Source organism: Oncorhynchus gorbuscha, linkage group LG14, assembly GCF_021184085.1.
Source record: "Oncorhynchus gorbuscha isolate QuinsamMale2020 ecotype Even-year linkage group LG14, OgorEven_v1.0, whole genome shotgun sequence".
Lineage (NCBI taxonomy): Eukaryota > Metazoa > Chordata > Actinopteri > Salmoniformes > Salmonidae > Oncorhynchus > Oncorhynchus gorbuscha.
The window spans coordinates 64,844,320-64,866,324 of record NC_060186.1 but is presented as its reverse complement, the minus strand read 5'-3'; the positions used below and the strand labels follow the sequence as shown (position 1 = coordinate 64,866,324).

Sequence of the window (22,005 nt, the reverse complement as noted above, 5' to 3'; positions counted from 1 at the left end):
TCAAACATACACAACGTCCTATAGCCTACTTGAGGACATCGGGGCCGACATAACGTTACAGTAGGCAGGCTGCGCCTCGCTCGCTAGACGTCTGTGAGTAGCCTGCCATCTGAAGTAACTGCTATCTACGGGGCTGTGGGCGACCCGAACACAAACCGCAGCCAAAATAATGGTGCCACAAACACTTTTCCCATGCTATTTATGAAAATAACATCGAAATAATTAGCTATTATACCACTACTTAGTCTGAAACCCCAAGGATATCGTATGCTAGCAAGCTACAGCTATCGATTTTGCATGGCAGAAGGGGTTTCGTTCTCCGAAGCGAAAATAGGTTCTGCACTCCTTTTTGGACGGGCTCCGAACGCAACTTCAACACTCGGCACTCGAAAATCGTTACGGAAGAAATATTTGAGAGATATTAACTTACACACTCCGACGACTCCGTCATACTATGCCTGGAGAAGCGTCGAAATAGTGCTGGACTGGTGTGATGGCTGAACTGATCTCTGTACTGACTGGGGGAGAGCTGGGGAGTAGAGAGAGGACGGTGGCTGCCTGCGCGATGTGCTTTGCTCTTCCTGGTTCGGCTTCACGGATTTGCAGAAAACTTCATTTTAACCAATTGCTATACAGACAAGCCTCGCTGACATCCCAGTCTTCCAATAGCGAAAAGGCCTGGCGGTTAATTTCAAGACTAAAACCTCAAATATTTTGTCGAATATGCGTTCCCCTGCGAAGTGGCTCGGATTAACTTGATTCAACTCGGTTAATTGCACCGGCTATGGAGCGATGTTGTCCGCCCTCAACGCCAGCCTCACCCTGTCATTTTGTCGTGACCAGACCACATTGAGTAAACCACTAGCTATATTTCCACACGTCTTCTGGTGTGTACAGCTATCACAACATTGTAATGTCCACCCAAGAGAATGTAAAACATGCAGGGAAACACCAGTTCATTCTCATTGCCTGTGGTGGAATAAAACGAGAATGCTTTTCAAATAATAACCCTCCATTTCATTGGCCTAATTGATTTCTTAGCGTGCCCAAACAGTTAATTGGATATGGAAATAATTATAATTTCAATCAATATATTTCAAAGCCTCTCACTAGTATAGGGTCCAAATGATTGAGCCTTTGGACCAGGCATAAGCTGCTTCATGTGCATTAGGCTACCGCTATTACCGGTTTTATTACAGTATCTATTGCTGTATTATAGGTACATGCAAACACCACTCAGTCATATTGCAGAGGAAATGAATCGAGCGCATTAATAATATGCGGGCCTCCACACTCCGTGTAATAACGGGCACATTAATATGATAAATTATAGTGATCAGGTCCTAGTTTTTTGTAGGTGTCAGGTGATTACAATGTAATAATGCATAGGCAGCCATTCTCAATAGTCTGGAGTTGCTTCCTCTCATTGTCTCCTTTCCTTCAGAAGCACAGATATGAAGGAACTGGACAGCTGAAAGCAAATCCCCAGTGGGTATCCACCATATTGCTTTTCCTTGGTATGGGTTTTCAGATATAAGCAGATGAATGTGAGGAAACTCCTTTAGACTATCGAGATTAAGGAGAGGAGACAAGTAGAGGAAGCTTTTGAACACTATTAAGATTAACCCTATACGATTTTAAATCCCCCACAACACCATGTGCATTAAGGTGAAACGTGTGATTTCAAGGCCGAGACATCTGGCCACGCGACCACCAATCGTCGCTCTTTCAGACGTAGGCTGTTTCCAGAGTATCCATATTGAAGCCACGGTAATCTTTGTTAAAAAATGTAGTTGAATGTCTGTCAATTGCATCATTTCGGTCAGAAAATCGGTTGAGGAAAAGGATTTGGGCTGCAGACTGAACAGAATGTAAATGATCCGATGACTTGAAGGCTTCAACTAAGACAACTGACTGTTTCTGTATGCCATTTCTATAGATAGAGCCATCTCGATATGTGCAACATCTGTCCTATATACAAGTTAAACATTTCACTTTAAATCACACAGCAGCCATACATGGATAATAATAACTAGTTAATAAACATTTTACACAGCTGCTCATATGACTGACAATTTGACGTATTTCATTGATATGTCAATAACTGAGGGCACAATCAGTAGTCACTTCAGCTAAGCTAAAGTTTCACACTGCACCGTCACAACAGTCCCAAGCCAGTAGCCTATCAGGAGTCCACGACATTATAGGCTGATGACACCTCTGTGACACAACCAAATTAAGCATGATGCAAACAAGAACAAATATCCTATTGTCACATACACAGATAGATGCAGTGAAATGTGTTGTTTTACAGGGTCAGTCATAGTAGTACTGCACCCCTGGAGCACATTAGGGTTATTTGAGTTTTCACCTTAATAACCACTAGGCTACCGGCTGCTTCCCTACAAAACTACAGCTAGTGACTGAATAACTTTTATATACTATAGCCAACTACAGTACCCTCTACCCCAGAGATTAATGTCTAATCGGCAATAAACCAGGACGTCAAAGAGTAACTTTATCTGTTCACCCAAAGCCCTATTATCCTGCAAAATGGAGACAAAAATCACTTTACTAATATTAAAACAAAAACATAGAACCAAAAATCCTTGCATTGACTAGATTTAAACTACACTGTTTTAAGGTGATATATTAATCACAAACTCTATCCGTGGGCTGTTCACAAACAACATAAAGCCCTGGAATTGTTTTTCAGCTATGGTAATATGTAGCAGGAAGGAGAGAAAGAGCAGAGTGACTAATACAAAGTGGTAATTTCCCAAACCATTTATCTGATGACACTTCCATGCTGTACCATCTTCCCCACCTAATGGCAAGGGAACATTTCTGTGCTGTTCTTTCCAGGGGAGTTTTATCACAGTCAGTGACACCCTTTAGTTTAGAATGACAAATTACTTCCCATTCTCCTGTCCTCCATACAGGTCTGACTGGACTTGTTGTAATGATGTTGCACCCCAAACTTCATCTACACCTGTGAGAGATGGGCTATGCTGTGTGAGGGGAACATCTGTAGAAGGGCGGTTTTGTGTAAAAGTCAACCTGAGCATGTGTAGCTCATGGGGATGTGAAACGTATTCCTCAGCCCAAGTGTTTCTCCTCAGCACCTGCGCTAGCTTTTTGCGTGGTGCAGACTGGTAACATGCTTCAGGAGGGCGGCCACGTGTGCTAGCAAGGCAGGGGTCCTGGGTCCGAGCCTCGTTGTGAGCCGAATCAGGAGGAAGCGGTACTGACTAAGCAAGAAGTGTGACGTCTTTTACACATGCACATTAAAGTTAGTAATTTCCATAATTATCCTTATGGTCTACAGTATATGTTGGAGTTCAGGCTTTAATTAACCTTATGGTCTACAGTATATGTTGGAGTTCAGGCTTTAATTAACCTTAAGGTCTACAGTATATGTTGGAGTTCAGGCTTTAATTAACCTTATGGTCTACAGTATATGTTGGAGTTCAGGCTTTAATTAACCTTATGGTCTATAGTATATGTTGGAGTTCAGGCTTTAATTATCCTTATGGTCTATAGTATATGTTGGAGTTCAGGCTTTAATTAACCTTATGGTCTACAGTATGTTGGAGTTCAGGCTTTAATTAACCTTATGGTCTACAGTATATGTTGGAGTTCAGGCTTTAATTAACCTTATGGTCTACAGTATGTTGGAGTTCAGGCTTTAATTAACCTTATGGTCTACAGTATATGTTGGAGTTCAGGCTTTATTTGAAAAGGAGGAATTTTACTAAATTTGAACCATTACAGAGTAGGTGTCCAAGGCTATTAGAATGGACTCAAATAGCTTGTTTTTCCACTCACAGCTGTCCCCAAGTGTTAGTTATGATCATGAGACGTTAATGAAGCAATACAAACCAAATTGAAGTGTCTTGAGTTTGTTTGTGCATTCTACGGTCTTATAAAGATAGCAGGTGACTGGGACAGGCAATGTTACAAAACATTTGTATGATTTTTGGGGGTAAAACATGCACCTTACATCAGATCTTGAAATGTTCTCTGTGAAGCTAACTTTCGTCAAGGTTATATATGGTCTATAATTGGTTATTCCCTTTTCATTGTCAGTATCCTTTTTTTCAGCATGTTGATATCCATAACATCCGTAACAGCTGTGGATGTGATGGCTATTACCCACATATCATACACACAGTGCATTCGGAAAGTATTCAGACCTTGACTTTTGTACATTCTGTTACATTACAACACTATTCTAAAATTGATGGAGAAAAACAAGCAATTTAATCAATCTACACACAATACCCCATAATGACATAGCAAAACAGGTTTGTCATTTTTTGCTAATTTATTAAAAATAAAAAAAACGTAAGTATTCAGACCCTTTACTCAGTACTTTGTTGAAACACCTTTGGAAGCGATTACAGTTTCTCCCATTCTTCTTTGCAGATCCTCTCAAACTCTGTCAGGTTGGATGGGGAGCGTCGCTGCACAGCTATTTCCAGGTTGGATGGGGAGCGTCGCTGCACAGCTATTTCCAGGTTGGATGGGGAGCGTCGCTGCACAGCTATTTCCAGGTTGGATGGGGAGCGTCGCTGCACAGCTATTTCCAGGTTGGATGGGGAGCGTCTCTGCACAGCTATTTCCAGGTTGGATGGGGAGCGTCGCTGCACAGCCATTTCCAGGTTGGATGGGGAGCGTCGCTGCACAACTATTTCCAGGTTGGATGGGGAGCGGTTGGATGGGGTGCGTCGCTGCACAGCTATTTTCAGGTTGGATGGGGAGCGTCGCTGCACAGCTATTTCCAGGTTGGATGGGGAGCGTCGCTGCACAGCTATTTTCAGGTTGGATGGGGAGCGTCGCTGCACAGCTATTTTCAGGTCTCTCCAGATATGTTAGATCGGGTTCAAGTCCGGGCTCTGGCTGGGCCACTGAAGGACATCCAGAGACTTGTCCCGAAGCCACTTCTGCGTTGTCTTGGCTATGTGCTTTGTGTCATTGTCCTGTTGGAAGGTGAACCTTCACCCCGTTCTGAGGTCCTGAGCGCTCTGGAGCAGGTTTTCATCAAGGATCTCTGTACTTAGCTTCGTTCATCTTTCCCTTGGTCCTGATTAGTAAATCAGTCCCTGCCGCTGAAAAACATCCCCACGGCATGATGCTACCACCACCACGCTTCACTGTAGGGATGGTGCCAGGTTTCCTCCAGACGTGACGCTTGGCATTCCAGCCAAATAGTTCAATATTGTTTCTGAATGGTCTGAAATTCCTTTAGGTACCTTTTGGAAGTAAGGACAACCATCTCTGCAGCACTCCACCAATCAGGTCTTTATGGTAGAGAAGCCAGACGGACGCCACTCCTCAGTAGAAGGCACATGACAGCCCACTTGGAGAGTGCCAAAAGGCACCTAAAGACCCAGACCATGAGAAACAAGATTACCTGGTCTGATGAAACCAAGATTGAACTCTTTGGCCTGAATGCCAAGTGTCACGTCTGGAGGAAAACTGGCACAATCCCTACAGTGAAGCATAGTGGTGGTAGCATCATGCTGTGGGGATGTTTTTCAGTGGCAGGGACTGGAAGACTAGTCAGGATCGAGGGAAAGATGAACAGAGCTAAGTACAGAGACATCCTTGATGAAAACCTGCTCTAGAGCGCTCAGGACCTCAGACTGGGGCGAAGGACAACAACCCTAAGCACACAGCCAACAATGCAGAAGTGGCTTCGGGACAAGTCTCGGAATGTCCTTGAGTGGCCCAGCCAGAGCCCGGACTTGAACCCAATCAAACATCTCTGGAGAGACCTGAAAATAGCTGTGCAGAGACGCTCCTCATCTAACCTGACAGAGCTTGAGAGGATCAGAAGAGAAGAATTGGAGAAACTCCCCAAATACAAGTGTGCTAAGCTTGTAGCATCATACCCAAGAAGACTCGAGGCTGTAATCGCTTGCAAAAGTGCTTCAACAATGAACTGAGTAAAGGGTCTGAATACTTATGTAAATGTAATATTTCTGTTTTTTTGGTCACTTAGAAATGTCCTTATTTTCCATGAAAAGCATGCATGTAAATTAGTTGCAAAATAATAGGAAATATAGTAAAAATGTCGACAAGGTTATAAATAATGATTTGTAATTTAAATAATAGTGTCCTTCAAACTTTGCTTACATCAAAGAATCCTCCATTTGCAGCAATTTCAACCTTGCAGACCTTTAGCATTCTAGTTGTCCATTTTTTGAGGTAATCTGAAGAGATTTCACCACATGCTTCCTGAAGCACCTCCCACAAGTTGGATTGGCTTGATGGGCACTTCTTATGTACCATACGGTCAAGCTGCTCCCACAACAGCTCAATAGGGTTGAGATCCGGTGACTGTGCTGGCCACTCCATTATAGACAGAATACCAGCGGACTGCTTCTTACCTAAATAGTTCTTGCATAGTTTAGAGCTGTGCTTAGGGTCATTGTCCTGTTGGAGGAAATTGGCTCAAATTAAGTGCCGTTCACAGGGTATGGAGTTGCAAAATTGAGTGATAGATCTTGAAGAAGGAAGGCTCTTTTACCCTGTACAAATCTTCCACTTTACCACCACCAAAGCCCCCCCCCCGACCATCACATTGCCTCCACCATGCTTGACAGATGGCGTCAAGCACTCCTCCAGCATATTTTCATTTTTCTGCATCTCACAAATGTTCTTCTTTGTGATCCAAACACTTCGAACTTAGATTTGTCTGACCAGAGCACTTTTTTCCAATCTGTGTTATTTTGCCCATCTAAATATTTTATTTTTATTGGCCAGTCTGCGATATGGCTTTTTCTTTGCAACTCTGCCTAGAAGGCCAACATCCCGGAGTCGCCTCTTCACTGTCAACGTTGAGATTGGTGTTTTGCGGGTACGATTTAATGAAGCTGCTAGTTGAGGACTTGTGAAGCGTCTGTTTCTCAAAGTAGACACTAATGTACCTGTCCTCTTGCTCAGTTGTGCACCGGGGCCTCCCACTCTTTCTATTCTGGATAGAGGCAGTTTGCGCTGTTCTGTGAAGGGAGTAGTGCACAGCGTTGTACGAGATCTTCAGTTTCTTGGCAATTTATCGCATGGAATAGCCTTCATTTCTCAGAACAAGAATCGACTGACGAGTTTCAGAAAGTTTCTTGTTTCTGGCCATTTTGAGCCTGTAATCGAACCCACAAATGTTGATGCTCCAGATACTCAACTAGTCTAAAGAAAGCCAGTTTTATTGCTTCTTTAATCAGAACAACAGTTTTCAGCCGTGCTAACAATTGCAAAAGGGTTTTTGTAATGATCAATTAGCCTTTTAAAATTATAAACTTAGCTAATCTAACACAACGTGCAATTGGAACACAGGAGTGATTGTTGCTGATAATGGGCCTCTGTACATCTATGCCGTTTCCAGCTACGCTAGTCATTTACAACATTAACAATGCCTACACTATTTGTGATCAATTTAATGTTATTTTAATGGACACTTTAAAATTTCAAACACAAGGACATTTCTAAGTGACCACTAACTTTTGAACGGTAGTGTATACATTTGCAAAAATGTCTACAAACTTGTTTTTTCTTTGTCATTATGAGGTATTGTGTTTAAATTGAAGAGGGGAAGAAAACAATTTAATCCATTTTAGAATAAAGCTGTAATATAACAAAATGTGGAAAAGGTATAGGGGTCTGAATACTTTCCGAATGCACTGTATACCTCATCTTCAGAAGCTTGTGCAGTCACCACTTTGTGTGCTTATATTCTTCAGACTCTTACTGAAGCAATTGCCGATATCTCTAACATTGTGTTCTGGCAATATTGTTTTTTACATTTATTTTTATCTGTGAAGAGTCCTGGGGCTTCATTTATCAAAGGTGCATGGGCACCCAAAAGTGTGCATATCTCAAGGTACAGCTCAGACCACACGTACACAATTTATGGTAGTTCATCAGTTGTATTGCAAGCAAATATTGTTCTTATGGGGAATTTGAAGTGTTTGATGCACAGGAATTAAAACTATGGTAGGCTAACAAAAACGTCAAAGCATGATAAAACAGATGCATTTGCGGTTGGTTAGGAGATCTCATAGCAGCATGTAGCCTAATGTGTTTATTTTGCAACACTCTCATTTTCTGACATGACTGGGTTATTCCAGCTGCACAACAAATATTAGGCTACTATTTATCCATTGCTCATTCAATAGTCAAGTATGCGCGAAGGTAAATAAACCGGTAGCCTTTTGACAGTATAGGCTAGTATTGCTGTGTGGTAGGAGCACGAAATCATAGCCTAATTAATCTCAGAGCCTATTTTTATTTTATTTTACCTTTATTTAACTAGGCAAGTCAGTTAAGAACTCATTCTTATTTTCAATGATGGCCTAGGAACAGTGGGTTACCTGCCTTGTCCAGGGGCAGAACGACAGAAGATCAAATCCAGCTCAGGGATTTGATCTTGCAACCTTACAGTTGCTAGTCCAACACTCTAACCATGAGGCTACCTGCCGCCCAAAGGCAGGAGATAGAAACACAATCATGTCCTGAAACAAAATATTGAACAACAATTTGTCTTTTGCATAAAAGTGTGGGCTGAAGCATTTACTTTTAAATCGTTGAAAAGACAATCTTGCTATAGGCGGCATGCATTTTAAGTTGGAAAATGTCACTGCAAAATACCACTACAGAACTGTAATACATTTAGCCATTGCGCTTTAGAAACCATCATGGCCCAGTTCCAACATCTCAAAATCATACAGCAAATGAGAGTGTTGTTGTTAGCATGCAAGGTGAAGAGGGCGTTTTCCAGGCTGGGTTGTAAAACCAATGATTTAAATATACACTAGATCACTGACAGGGGGCGCTTTATTATGAATAGCTACATTTGTTTTTGCCACATTTATTCTATTACAGAAACCTTAAATGCATACTTTTAAATTATGTGAGCTAAACACACAAATAAAAAATATAAAACGTATAAAACATTTTCCTTAAAGTGTACTTTAAAAAAAAGTTATAATGTTACCTTCCCCCACCACAACAACAAAAATACATGTAATTTTGTCCTTAACATTTAATTGAAATACTGTAGAATTCAATTAATTCCTATGGAGGACTGCTCCTTCTGGGGAGTGCCAGTAAGGCCTATCGGTGGCTTCAAAGCCTCTCACTGGCCAAAACACAGCAACAGCCATCCAGGGTTTATATCATTGGTTGTTAAGCTTGTTCACGAGCTTAGAAATATAGTATGGCTCTGAACTATTAATGAACACATGCGCATGTGACAGTTTGATAAATCCCAATCATTTATTGCGCACGCAAATCCTAGAATCTCCACATATGCAAGAAATGTACATGGTTGATAAATTAGGCCCCTGGAGTCTTTTTCAAATGAAAGCCCCCCAAAATATAATGACTTTATCCAGTGTCTATTAAAGCAGATTGGCAGTATAGGCACATGTAAGGCCTATATGATCTCATTTGCATATTTTGATATACACTATATATACACAAAAAAGTATGCGGACAACCCTTCAAATGAGTGGATTCAGCCATTTCAGCCACACCCATTGCTGACAGGTGTAATCTCCATAGACAAACATAGGCAGTAGAATGGTCTTACTGAAGAGCTCAGTGACTTTCAACGTTGCACAGTCATAGGATGCCACCTTTCTAACAAGTCAGTTCGTCAAATGTTTGCCCTGATAGAGCTGCCCCGGTCAACTGTAAGTGCTGTTATTGTGAAGTGGAAATGACTAGGAGCAACAACCTCTCAGCCACGAAGTGGTAGGTAGGCCACACAAGCTCACAGAACGGAACCGTCGAGTGCTGAAACGCGCAGCGCTTAAAAATTGTCTGTTCACGGATGCAACACTCACTACCAAGTTTCAAACGGGCTCTGGAAGCAACGTCAGCACAATAACTGTTCGTCAGGATCTTCATGAAATGGGTTTCCACGGCCGAGCAGCCGCATACAAGCCTAAGATCACCATGCGCAATGCCAAGCGTCGGCTGGAGTGGTATAAAGCTTGCCACCATTGGACTGGGGCAGTGGAAATGCATTCTCTGGAGTGATGAATCACGCTTCACCATCTGGCAGTCCGACAGATGAATGTGGGTTTGGCGGATGTCAGGAGAACACTACCTACCCGAATGCATAGTGCCAACTAAAGTTTGGTGGAGGAGGAATAATGGTCTGGGGCTGTTTTTCATGGATCGGGCTAGGACCCTTAGTTCCAGTGAAGGAAAATCTTAACGCTACAACATACAATGACATTGTAGACAATTCTGTGCTTCCAACTTTATGGCAACAGTTTGGGGAAGGCACTTTCCTGTTTCATAATGACAATGCCCTCGTGCACAAAGCGAGGTCCATACAGAAATGGTTTGTCGAGATCAGTGTGGAGGAACTTGACTGGCCTGCACAGAGCACTGACCTCAACCCCATCGAACACCTTTGGGATGAATTGGAACACCGACTGCGAGCCAGGCCTAATTACATAACACCAGTGCCCTCCCTCACTAATGCTCTTGTGGCTGAATGGAAGTAATTCCCCTGCAACAATGTTCCAACATCTAGTGGAAAGCCTTCCCAGAAGAGTGGAGGCTGTTATAGCTGCAAAGGAGGGACCAACTCCATATTAATGCCCATGATTCTGAAATGGGATGTTCGGTGTCATATGCACACACACCATGATACTGACTCTGAGAGAAACATGCGACAAAGAACATAATAAGAATATAAGTTAAAGAAGCACAAAGCTTAATACATGTGTTATAAGGGACCGTAAGAAGGATATAGTTTTAAACTAAACTAAATGTTATGCTAGTTGTTGAGTCATGCATCCAGGTGGCTTAGCAAGCTAATAATAATTTGATGTGTGAAATAGGACAAATAAGCACATATGTGCATGTTTGTATTCACAAGCATGTGATGAATTTGAAATATGTTTTTGTGCATATCCCAATCTTCCTAGGCAGAGTGGGGTCACGGTCAGGTTCTATCAATGACGACCGTGGAGCAATTAGGGTTTAGTGCCTTGCTCAGGTGCACGTCGACATTTTTCACCTTGTCGGATCGGGGATTCGAACTAGCGACATTTCGTTTACTGGCCCAATGCTCTAACTGCTAGTCTACCTGCCACCATATAAAATAATATATTAGGCTGTAACATTGCCTACTTGTTGTATTTATTGAAGGCTAAACATCAATTTATTGGTAACTACACCAGATTTCAAAACTAATTGCACGCTTTTGAATCACAACATCGACTCTATTGCTCCTAATGCTCACTTCTTGGCTAGCACGAGTAGCAGTGACACAGTAGCATAGTGGTCTCCAACCAGGGGTACTAGGACTCCTGGGGGTACTTGGCCTATCCACAGGGGGTACTTGAGTAGACTCATGAGACCATAGACTTACTGGTAAAATGCACACGAGTGGTTACTTCAGGGGTACTCCGAGCAGAGCAAAGTTCAGATGGTGGTACAGTAACCGAAAAAGGTTGGGAACCACTGCAGTAGCATACACGGGCTGGAGTGGATGACCACTATACATCGCGCACGCTTTTAGGCTAGCAGCACAGCCAAGTACCACTCCCCGAAACAATTTCCTATTTTCATGGCTACTTGACTCATTAATGCACACACACACGACTCGAAACATACACAGCAAACGCAATCGCCATCACGGGAAGAACAGCGAAATAGTATGGGCTAGTTTAGTGGCATTATCTAGCTAGCTAGCTACCTAGCTACTCCACGAACGAACCCATGAGAAAAGAGGCAGCAACGCAAGCTACTCACCCGTATGGGTCTCCGTATGGATCTCCGTGGCACTCCTGTCCTAATTGGCACGCTAACAATCTGCAATCTTGGTATAATACTCTCCAGGACACCTTGTTGTTTAACAGAGGTGGATAGCTAACAACTACGAACTATCTAGCTAGCTAGTTGTCCGATGCTGGGGCTGCTGGATTCTGCTCTTTACTTGAAGTGCTTGTCTCAGCGAACGTCAATGTCGCCGAATTAGATGTGGCTTCCTCTAGCCTTTCCACTCTCTTTTCGAGGACCCCCCAAAAACAATCGACGAAAGAAGTAAACAACTCCAAGCATCATCCTATTCGCCGAAAGGTACTCCCTAGTGTTAGCTACATCAACTCAAACACGGACCTATTTCCACACACGAGTTGATACCGTTGATTGGGGCGGGCTAAAGTGTAGAGATACACGTCGCTTTATCCGTTATGGCACTGTACAACCTAACTGCACTGTGTGGCAGTTTTCAGTTGCGCACCAGTGACAAATAAGGCTGCTCGCCAGAAACCCAAGTGCTGTAGCTATAAGCTACTCTGTTGCACTGGCTGTGAAAAGTGTACCAATTCTCAGCAGACCCGGGCTCCAAAGCAGGTAAAACAACTCAGAACTATTTTCTTCGCATGTAAAAACATATATATACATTTTTTTGGCAGTGTAGCGTATTTTACATAACAGCATCACCCAGGAGGGGTGTGTGTCCGATCACAGTTGAGGACAACATGGATATACTTTTAAAAGGGGCATCCAGCGCTTGGTCGGCAATCTTTCAACAGCAATATAGGGGGTATTGGGCCTTTACGGGTCCTTCCTCCAGGATGCAACTTTTTTATATAGCATAGTCTAAACTTGAGTTCATGAACATGCATCAATTTTAGACAAGGCTACCACAAAATTAACAGGTGGAGACACTCAAACAAAGGCTATCCTCCTGCAAATGTTTCTATTATTTAGCATATTTGAGGAATCACAGGCCTAAATAACCACGGATCTGGGCATCTTTGTATATGAGATCTGGAGACTACCACTGCAGACGACATGGTAAATGGCCCAACAGCATTTCAATTAGTTAATTCATGCACGGCTACCTATTCAAATGTCTTCACAATCCTTTTGGGGCAAATAGAGGCTGGACTTCGCTCTAATATTGCCTTTGATATGGGGTGCGTTCGTAAATTCAATCTGGAGTGCCAGAGAGCGCTCAGAGTGAGCTCTGGACGTTCGTAAATTCAGAGCGTTTCTCACAATGGCAGTCAAACACCCAAGCTAACTGGCTAAAGTTAACTAGCTTGCTAGCTATTTCCAGATATTAACGAGAGAACTCCTCACTCTGACCATTTTACTCGCCCTAGCAGAGCTGTTTATCAGTGTTCATGTTATCCAGAGCGTTGGTGACTGTAACTGTGCTGCCGGCAACAATTTAATTAAGCTTTTTTGCCGATTTTTACAACACCCGCCATATTCAACGGGTGTTGTCAGCAACTGTTGTTGCAGAATGTGAGAATGTGAAATGCATTGGTTGCCATGGTTTTCAACCACCCCATAACCAACCCTAATCACCTAAATCAAGATTGGGTATTGAAAAATCATTAGTGACCCTTAACTCAGCAAAGTGGCACAAACCTCCCTGAATACAAGAAATTGCTTTCATTCCCTAACAGTAAGGAGCGTGAGACTAGCCAAAATGTGTTACTCTCCAGCAGCATTTGATTTAATAAGTGGAGTTATGATGCATTCTATATTATAGAATGAAATCATTATCAGTGTGCTAGCTTAGCAGTATTAGCTTCCTCCCTCTCCGAATACAACTCGTGGTAAACGGTGTGTACCACAGTTCAAACCCAGTGCCCTCTCCCTCACTAAAACAGGTGACTGCCCTATGGAAAAGGATCCAATTCAGCAGCTACATTGGCAACATTTCCAGCTAGCTGTGGAGTAGAGCTTTTCACGGGTCCTGGTGGGATCTAATTATCCGGGACCTGACCCGGACCCCATTGGGTTTGAGTCCAAAACTCAAACTTTTCCCTCAGGTCTGGGTCGGGTCCTGTTTTATTGTCATCGGGTCTATGTAACCTAAGCTGATAGACCTGAGTGGACTCGAATGGACCTGACCACGGCTCTGCATAGCCTATAGCATATTTATTTTCTAATAAGGTGAATTTACCGACTTATAGAAGGCCTAGCACACATATAAAGATCTATTTATTTATCAGAAGAGCAACTTTGCTGATAAACATAATTTTGTTGTCACTCGGGTCCAATCGGTTTTGATCTAGACACGGACCAATTAGGGTACGTACGGGTTGGGTCTAGGTCTGGTTGTCCTCCGGTCCATTCGAGTTTGGGTCCCCATTTCATAAAAAATATTGGGTCCGTTCATATCCGGGTCTGATTGTCCTTGGGTCTGTTCGGACCAACTTTTGGACCTGAGAAGACCTTGTCTCCGTTACACAGTGACATGCCCCTGGTCACTTTATATTCCGCTGTGTTTGTCATGTTGGTTTATTTTCCATTGTTTCGTGTTTTCGGTATCCTCTTTACCCGGAGCAACAACAATGTCACAATGCATATGATGTAGGCCTTTGTAGGCCAATCTGGAAACTGTAGAATGTCTACATTATCCACAATTCCATCTGCCCCCATGTCATTATGTGATGTAATTTAAATGCATCATAGTGGATGCATCATAATGCTTTGGTAAAAACCTCAATGACCAAACTGTATGACTCTGCAAAACAGGTGTTGGAGGGAAAAGGTTTCCACTCCTATATCAACAACTGCATATCCCATGTCTCTGTAGCTGTCCTGTTTTCCCCAATTTTTAAAGGCTGAATACAACTGTTTTTATATCAATATCAAATAACTTCTGGGAAACAAATAAGTACCTTATTGTAATAGTGTTCTATTGAAATGATCAAAAATAAACAAAAATAGCTTTTTAACAACAACAAAACATTTCTCAAGGACGAATTTAGCTGGGTTGGTCTGAGTGAGGAGGAGAAGTTTGGAACTCTCTTTTTGTTATTGCTCTAATTTACCGCCTTGTGATGTCACCAGTCAAGCCATAACTTAAACCATGCCAAACCTGCTGATTAGAAGGTCCTGTGTAGATTGTATTTTCAACCAGCAACAATCAGGAAATAACGCTGATCTATTGTTTTCCACTGTTGTACAATATTATACAAAACACAGGAAATCAAATCCTTACGAATAAAGTAATGTTCATAATGAGTCAAATAAGCACTAGGCCAAACACATAGGCCACAAACGTAAACTGTTAGATTACTCGCCCCACACTGGAGAGGGGGAACATTTATTACAAACATTACTTTTTCTTTCAAATGCAAATGCCATGATCCCACGTGAAATATGGGAGTTTTTTTAAATGCTTCAGATTTAAGAATATTAGCATCATATTTAGAGACCAAAAAACTTAACAGATAAACATATTTTTGAGGGAATCAAATGATACATTTCCAATTATTTACCACCTGTAATGGTTGATTTTCTTTATCTAAGGCTCATAAGAAGTGCATTGTGCAGATACATGCCATAGGCCACTTTATATTCCACTATGTTTTGTATTTTTGTCTATTTGTCCGTTTTAATTTTTTATCTTGGTAACCAGAGCAACAACAATGTCACAATGCATATGATGGAAAATTACTTAATTACCCATAATGCTTATTGACTTAACATTCCATTGTAATTCCAATTACCATGGCAATTATGTGTCACAATACTAATTATATTTATATGCTGTATGGCAGGCCAGTGACTTTTGCAACCAAATTATATTACTTTGTCCAATCGCACACAGGCTTTTATGGTCACACAAGGTGCCACCTGTGGATTCAAAATGAGTAGCCTTGCAATTATTTACATGGCCCCAGTTCCATTTGCAACCAAATACGTTTTTAGAATAGATACAAATAGATACTAAATTGTAGTTCTCAAAGATGTAATTGCAAATTAATCAAATCCAATGATTTACCAACAAGTATAGACAACCTAGATGGGAAACTATTGGGAATGGTAGCAGACTGTATTGCCATCCCTATTTGCCATGTCTTTAACCAAAGCCTAAAGGAGTGTGTATGTCCACAGGCGTGGAGGGAAGCTAAAGTAATTCCACTTCCTAAAAATAGTAAAGCACCCTTTCCTGGCTCAAACAGCCACCCAATCAGTTTGCTGCCTGTGCTTCGTAAACTGGTGGTGAAAATTGTGTTTACGGTATCCCTCAAGGAAGTTGCCTTGGGCCGAAGTTTTTTTTTAAAGCTAAACTTGCTTTTTGCCTTAGTAATCTCTGGTGGCATATCATTCCACGATGACTTTATACATACAGTGCCATCAGAAAGCATTCACACCAAATGTTGTTGTGTTACAGCCTGAATTAAATTGGATTAAATTGAGATGTTTGTCACTGGCCTACACACAATACCCCATAATGTCAGTTATTTTTTATTTGACAAATTAATAAAAAATGTAAATCTGAAATTTCTTGAGTCAATAAGTATTTAACCCCTTTGTTATGGCAAGCCTAAATAAATTCAGGAGTAAACATTTGCTTAACAAGTCAGACAATAAGTTGCATTGACTCACTCTGTGTGCAATAATAGTGTTTAGCATGATTTTTCAATGACTACCTCATCTCTGTACCACTAACATATAATTATCTGTAAGATCCCTCAGTCGAGCAGTGAATTTCAAACACAAATGACAAGGGAGGTTTTGCAATGCCTCGCAAAGAAAGGCACCTATTGGTAGATGGATAAAAATATAAAAGCAGACATTGAATATCCCTTTGAGCATGGTGAAATTATTAACTATACTTTGGATCGTGTATCAATACACCCAGTCACTAAAAATATACAAGTGTCCTTCCTAACTCAGTTGCTGAAGAGGAAGGAAACAGCTCAGGGATTTCACCATGAGGCCAATTGTGACTTTAAATCAGTTACTGAATTTAATTTCTGTGATAGGAGAAAACTGAGGATCGATCAACAACATTTTAGTTACTCCACAATACTAACATAATTGACAGAGTGAAAAGAAGGAAGCCTTTACAGAATAAAAATATTCCAAAACATGCATCCTGTTTGCAACAAGGCACTGAAGTAATACTGAAAAAAAGGTGGCAAAGCAATTCACATTTTGGCCTGAATACAAAGTGTTATGTTTGGGGCAAATCCAATACAACACAATACTGAGTTCCACTCTCAATATTTTCAAGCATAGTGGTGGCTGCATCATGTTATAGGTATGCTTGTAATCGTTAAGGACTGGGGAGCTTTTCAGGATAAAAAATAAATAAACTAAATGAAACTAAGCACAGGCAAAATCTAAAACGCAAGGTTAAATCTACACGGGAGTTGCTTAGCATGAAGACAGTAAATTTTCCTGAGTGGCAGAGTTACAGTTTTTCTTGAAAATCTATATCATGACCTGCAAATGGTTGTCTAGCAATGATCATCAACCAATTTGACAGAGCTTGAAGACATTTTAAAAGAATCATGGGCAAATGTTGCACAATCCAGGTGTGGACAACTCTTAGTCTTACCCAGAAAGACTCACAGCTGTAATCTCTGCCAAAAGTGATTCTAACGTATTGATGGATTGAATACTTATCTAATCAAGATCTATTATGTTATGTTTTATGATATGTTGTATTTTTCATAAATTTAGCAAATGTAACACTTTTTCTTCCACTTTGACAGAGTATTTTGTGTAGATTGTTTACAAAAAAACCTGACAATTAAATCCATTTTAATCACACTTTGTAACACAACTAAATGTGGGAAAAGTCAAGGGGTTTCATACTCTCTGAAGGCACCGTAAAAAGCTAACCAAAGTCCTTTGTAGAATTTGTATGAAGCCATATCATATCTCTATTAAAACATTCAGTTCTAACAGCAGCATTAGGTAAAGCCACTGGAGCATGTTCAGATTTTTGGCCCATGCAGTCTGGCGTGCTACTGTTAGAACACTTACTATATGTGGTGGTCAGTGAAGTGGCCATTTTGTCCTGTTTAGGTCAAAAAAGATCATGGCAAATGGCCAACAGCGAGGGCACAAGAAGCATAGCATAGTAGTCTCTATTATGCAACGAATGACTCGTCTTTATGATTATTGTTGAGGTACTGTATTTGAAGGCATTAAAAGCCCTTTGGAAGCAACCAGTTTTATTCAGATAAAATAAAAGCACACACTTGGAGGACGAAGGGGGAAGTCAATGTTCCAAAGTGTTATTGTCCATTTCAGGGTAAACATTTCTATTCCATTTTGACATGGTTTCCACAGTAGACACATAATACAATTGATGATTAAAAGCTGATGCAGGAGGGAAGTGGGTCTGTTTGTAAGAGAGTAGAGGAGAAGTAACGGGTTTAAACAAGGCTGTGTGGTGGTAGCTGGAGACCTCGTTTGGAGACTGTTGGAACAAACAGACAAGATGGGACATGATCTAATGTGCTATGGTGTTAGAAGAGCAGGGCTGAGGACATTTTATCTCTTCACTCACGCACCAGCAGACACTCGCTTACCATTCTGGATTGCTAGGGATACATCTCAATAGTCTAAAGTGGTTTCCTTTCCTTGTCTTCTTTTCCTCAGTTACGCTTTAAAGCCACTTAAAGGAAAACTCCACCAAAAAACTATCTTTTGGTATTAGTCCATTGTTAATATAGTCCCAAAATGCTTTGCATGACAGAAATCAAGTATTCAAGATACAGTTTATAACTTTCGAAATACAGCAGGCATTCCTCCCATCATCTCCTGTCCTCACCACCAGGCACTCACTCACTCTCTGTATGCATCTCAATCCACAAATTGTTTTCTCTCCTTGTCCGTTGCCCACACTCATAACCACTAGTCTCTCTCTCTCTCTCTCTCTCTCTCTCTCTCTCTCAGCATCTCTCTCTCATCTCTCTCTCTGCATCTCTCTCTCTGCATCTCTCTCTCTCTCTCTGCATCTTTCTCTCTCTCTCTCTCTCTCTCTCTCTGCATCTCTCTCTCTCTCTCTGCATCTCGTTCTAGTAAATTGACCCTTCCCTTCTGCAGATCTGAAATGAGACCGGGTAAGTGTTAAAGACAGACTTGTCAGTGCTGATGGAAAAAAAGAGATGTGCCGTGAAATAACACTGTCTACCTGTGAATCATAGACTGCCTGCTGAAATTGGCAAAAGCTTTTCATCACGATTTTACACTCCTCCCTCACAATCCACCAGTGTAGTGATATTGTGTTATTACAGATTTCCGCACTCTGTACTATCCACTGAGAATCAATCCCCACATCTTTACTCGCTGTCCTATTTTGCTGAGTGTGTTTTGCTCCATGAAGGCTTCCTTACAAACAAGAGAAATGAGAGAGTGGATGAAGAGATGAGATAGAGAGGGTGAGGGGTTAGAGGAGTGAAAGATGGAGAGAGTATTAAAGTAAGAGAGTGAAAGTAAGGGAATGAGAATTAGGACAGGGAGATGGAATGAAGGGATGAGAGATTGAGGACAAAGACTTGAGGGAGTGAGCATGAGGTATTAAAGGAAAGAATAAAGAGAGATGGTGAGATAGAAAGGGTGAGAGTCTGAGGGATTGAAAGATTGATGAGAGGAACGCGGAAGAGTGTGAAAGGATGTGTGAACGTTCAGTGATTTTGAAATAGGTGTGTTTTACGTGCACCAAATACCTGTATGCTGTACTAATTATAATTGTACCTACATTTTATGCTCTCGCTCCATTTCCTGTTAATTTCTCTATTAATCCACACTGTAACCGCTGACAACCTAGAAACTTAACCCATTTTGTATTTGTTGTCCTTACAGGAAGGGCCTTATATGGAACTTGTCTGACTTCGGAGTAATTCTAAGTGGGAGGAGAGGTTTTGTTTAGGCACTTTGACACCCTATGTCTGAATTAAACCCATATTATGATCGTCAGAATTGAATGAAATTAAATTCTTAGAGGTACTGATTTTTTTGCTTCCATGTGATTTTAGGTGACACATGTTTGCAATGTAAGTAATAACTCAGAGGAAGATTGTGTGAGTTGAGTTCAATGGGTAGAAATCAACCTCTACCACCTTCCGCAACAACCCAATTTAATTATGCCAGCTAATTTATTTGTGCCATGCAGTTGTATAAATGTTGAAAGTTGAGGCTGTCCAAACGAAGCTCCAAGGTGCAATTTAAGAGACTCCCAGTCCCAGGCCTCCGCTTTTCCAGCATCCTCTGCTTCCTTGTCACCTAATGAGCTCAACCAATCAGCAATCTGGGTTCAGATGCCTTTGAAGGCATGACAACAGAGCTTGAGGTCACTGAGGCGGAAAAGTAGAAAGAAATGGAGAACAGATCAACTATAAGCTCTCACACACACACACGCACAAGAAGTGTATTGGTGTGTGGAGAAGGACAGAACAATGGTTCTTCAATCAATCAAATTTGATGTGTATATTTATTTTTGCAAATAATCTGAGCCTATAGATTCCCAACAAGCAAGCAGAGGCTACAGTGGCAAGGAAAAACCTGCAGAGGCACCAGGCTTGAGAGGCAGTCCATCTTCTTCTGGCTTGCCAAGGCAAGGGGTTCTTACAAGCACATTGGCCAAGTTTCCAACAGATCACCATCTTGGGCATTATGGGTAATGTAGTCCTGATCCTGTCTTTAATAAAGAACCAGATCTCCCATCTGAAAACCTTTGAGGTGTTTCTCCTGAGCCTTGCTGCCTCCAACCCGTAAGAGCTCCTTGTCGTAAACATCTGCAACGTCATCATGTTCTGTGTCTGTCCTCACCCCCTTGTCCTGCCGGACGCTCAAGTTCCTTATGGTGAGAGTAAAGTAAAGTACAGTATATGTAGCAGCGGATGGCTAAAGTGCTACTGCCTTCCCAAGACCTACAAGTACTGTCACCCTGGATCTCGAAATTGCTTTTCTGGCTCAGTGGTAGGCTTTTGACAGTGCTTTTTGTTGTGTTACAGTGGGGAGGGTTATATGAGTTTGTGCTCTGGTCAGGCGGAATTTACACAGTCTCATAAGTACAAATGTACTTATAAATCATTCCTGTCAGAAACAAGTTGACAGCAGCTGAGATAATTGTATAATGTGATAATGTATTGGTCTATTTATTTGGAATGTAGGTGTTCGGTGAAATCGGCAGCATCCTCTTCACATTCCTCATCAGCATCTTCTGGTACCAGACAACATCTGGTTGGCCTGGGCTGTGAGTGGGCTGTGTGTGATGCTAGCCATGTTCCTGGGAGCTCCTACCTATCTCATGAACGTAGATGGTCATATGGCTAACTATATGCAAGACTGAGGCTGCCCTCCAGACTTCATCCAGTGGCCCAAGGAGAACTGCCCGACCATTAACTGTGTCTTCAGGTATATTTTCATCCTGCTCTGCAACCTGCTGCCTCTATTCATCGTCACCGTCACCAGCTGTGTCATTGTAAAGGTCTGTAACCACCTTGGAGTCGGTAGAGGTTGCCACCTAACCACATCCCTCTAATAGTTAATAAGGTTATTTCTGAGGGTGGAGTGATCGGATTCTAGATCTGTGGATAGTGGCAAGGCTCTGTCTTGTGACCACTTGTTTGCAGACACATTGTAAACAACATTAGTTAAACATACCTACCGTATTATAACTCATTATGTATAGAAGTTTTACTGAATGACTAAAATGTTGGTGCACCAGGTGCTGCTGGTTCAGAGGAGGGTGGTGGTGCCAGCGCTGAGTGCAGCAGGGGCGCCAGTGGAGCAGCCTCCCTGGAAGAAGGTCTCTACCTGGGGATCGAAAGGAACACATTGGGCATCCTGGCTGCCATGGGGGTGTTCCAGGTGGAATGGATCCTTCAGTCCCTACGACTTCCCCTTTTGGACCAAGGTGGAGTTCTTCATCACACCGTCCCATATTACAATCAGCCCTTATGTGTATGGGATAGGGAGTAACCTGTTTTCTGTGAAACACTTTAAGAAGTAATGGAATAAATAATTTTTAGGCCTTAGGTGTCAGGTGTAAGCAATTTTCTGTGCAGTATGATTATGGGATAAGGGAATAACCTCTTCTCTGAAACATGTAATGAAGTAATTGTGGTATATTTATAAACCCTCTGTGTTAGATGTAGGTGATTCTCTATTTTCTCTGAAGTAATTTTAAGAAGTCAAAGCATGGTTTTTAGATGTAAACTACCGGTCAAAAGTTTTAGAAATCCTACTCATTCCAGGGTTTTT

At 41.7% G+C, this 22,005-nt stretch overlaps 1 protein-coding gene and 1 long non-coding RNA gene across 5 annotated transcripts in view; one reads left to right on the top strand and one right to left on the bottom strand.

Moving 5' to 3' along the window:
* Positions 1 to 12,307, bottom strand: part of LOC123995285 (bromo adjacent homology domain-containing 1 protein-like) — a 37,016-nt gene extending 24,709 nt beyond the window's left edge. For 2 of the 4 annotated variants that reach the window (XR_006831800.1, XM_046298791.1), the window contains exon 1: positions 11,776 to 12,301. The gene's annotated coding sequence lies outside the window, so the exon portion shown is untranslated. Of the gene's footprint in view, positions 1 to 430; positions 730 to 11,775 lie in introns of those variants that run through there. The other 2 variants (XM_046298793.1, XM_046298792.1) reach the window with 2 other exon arrangements.
* On the top strand, positions 11,664 to 21,779 carry LOC123995286. The gene is made up of 4 exons (XR_006831801.1): positions 11,664 to 12,378; positions 18,820 to 18,860; positions 20,913 to 21,156; positions 21,470 to 21,779. It is a non-coding gene; the product is annotated as an uncharacterized LOC123995286 (long non-coding RNA).
* Positions 21,780 to 22,005: the final 226 nt, after the last annotated feature.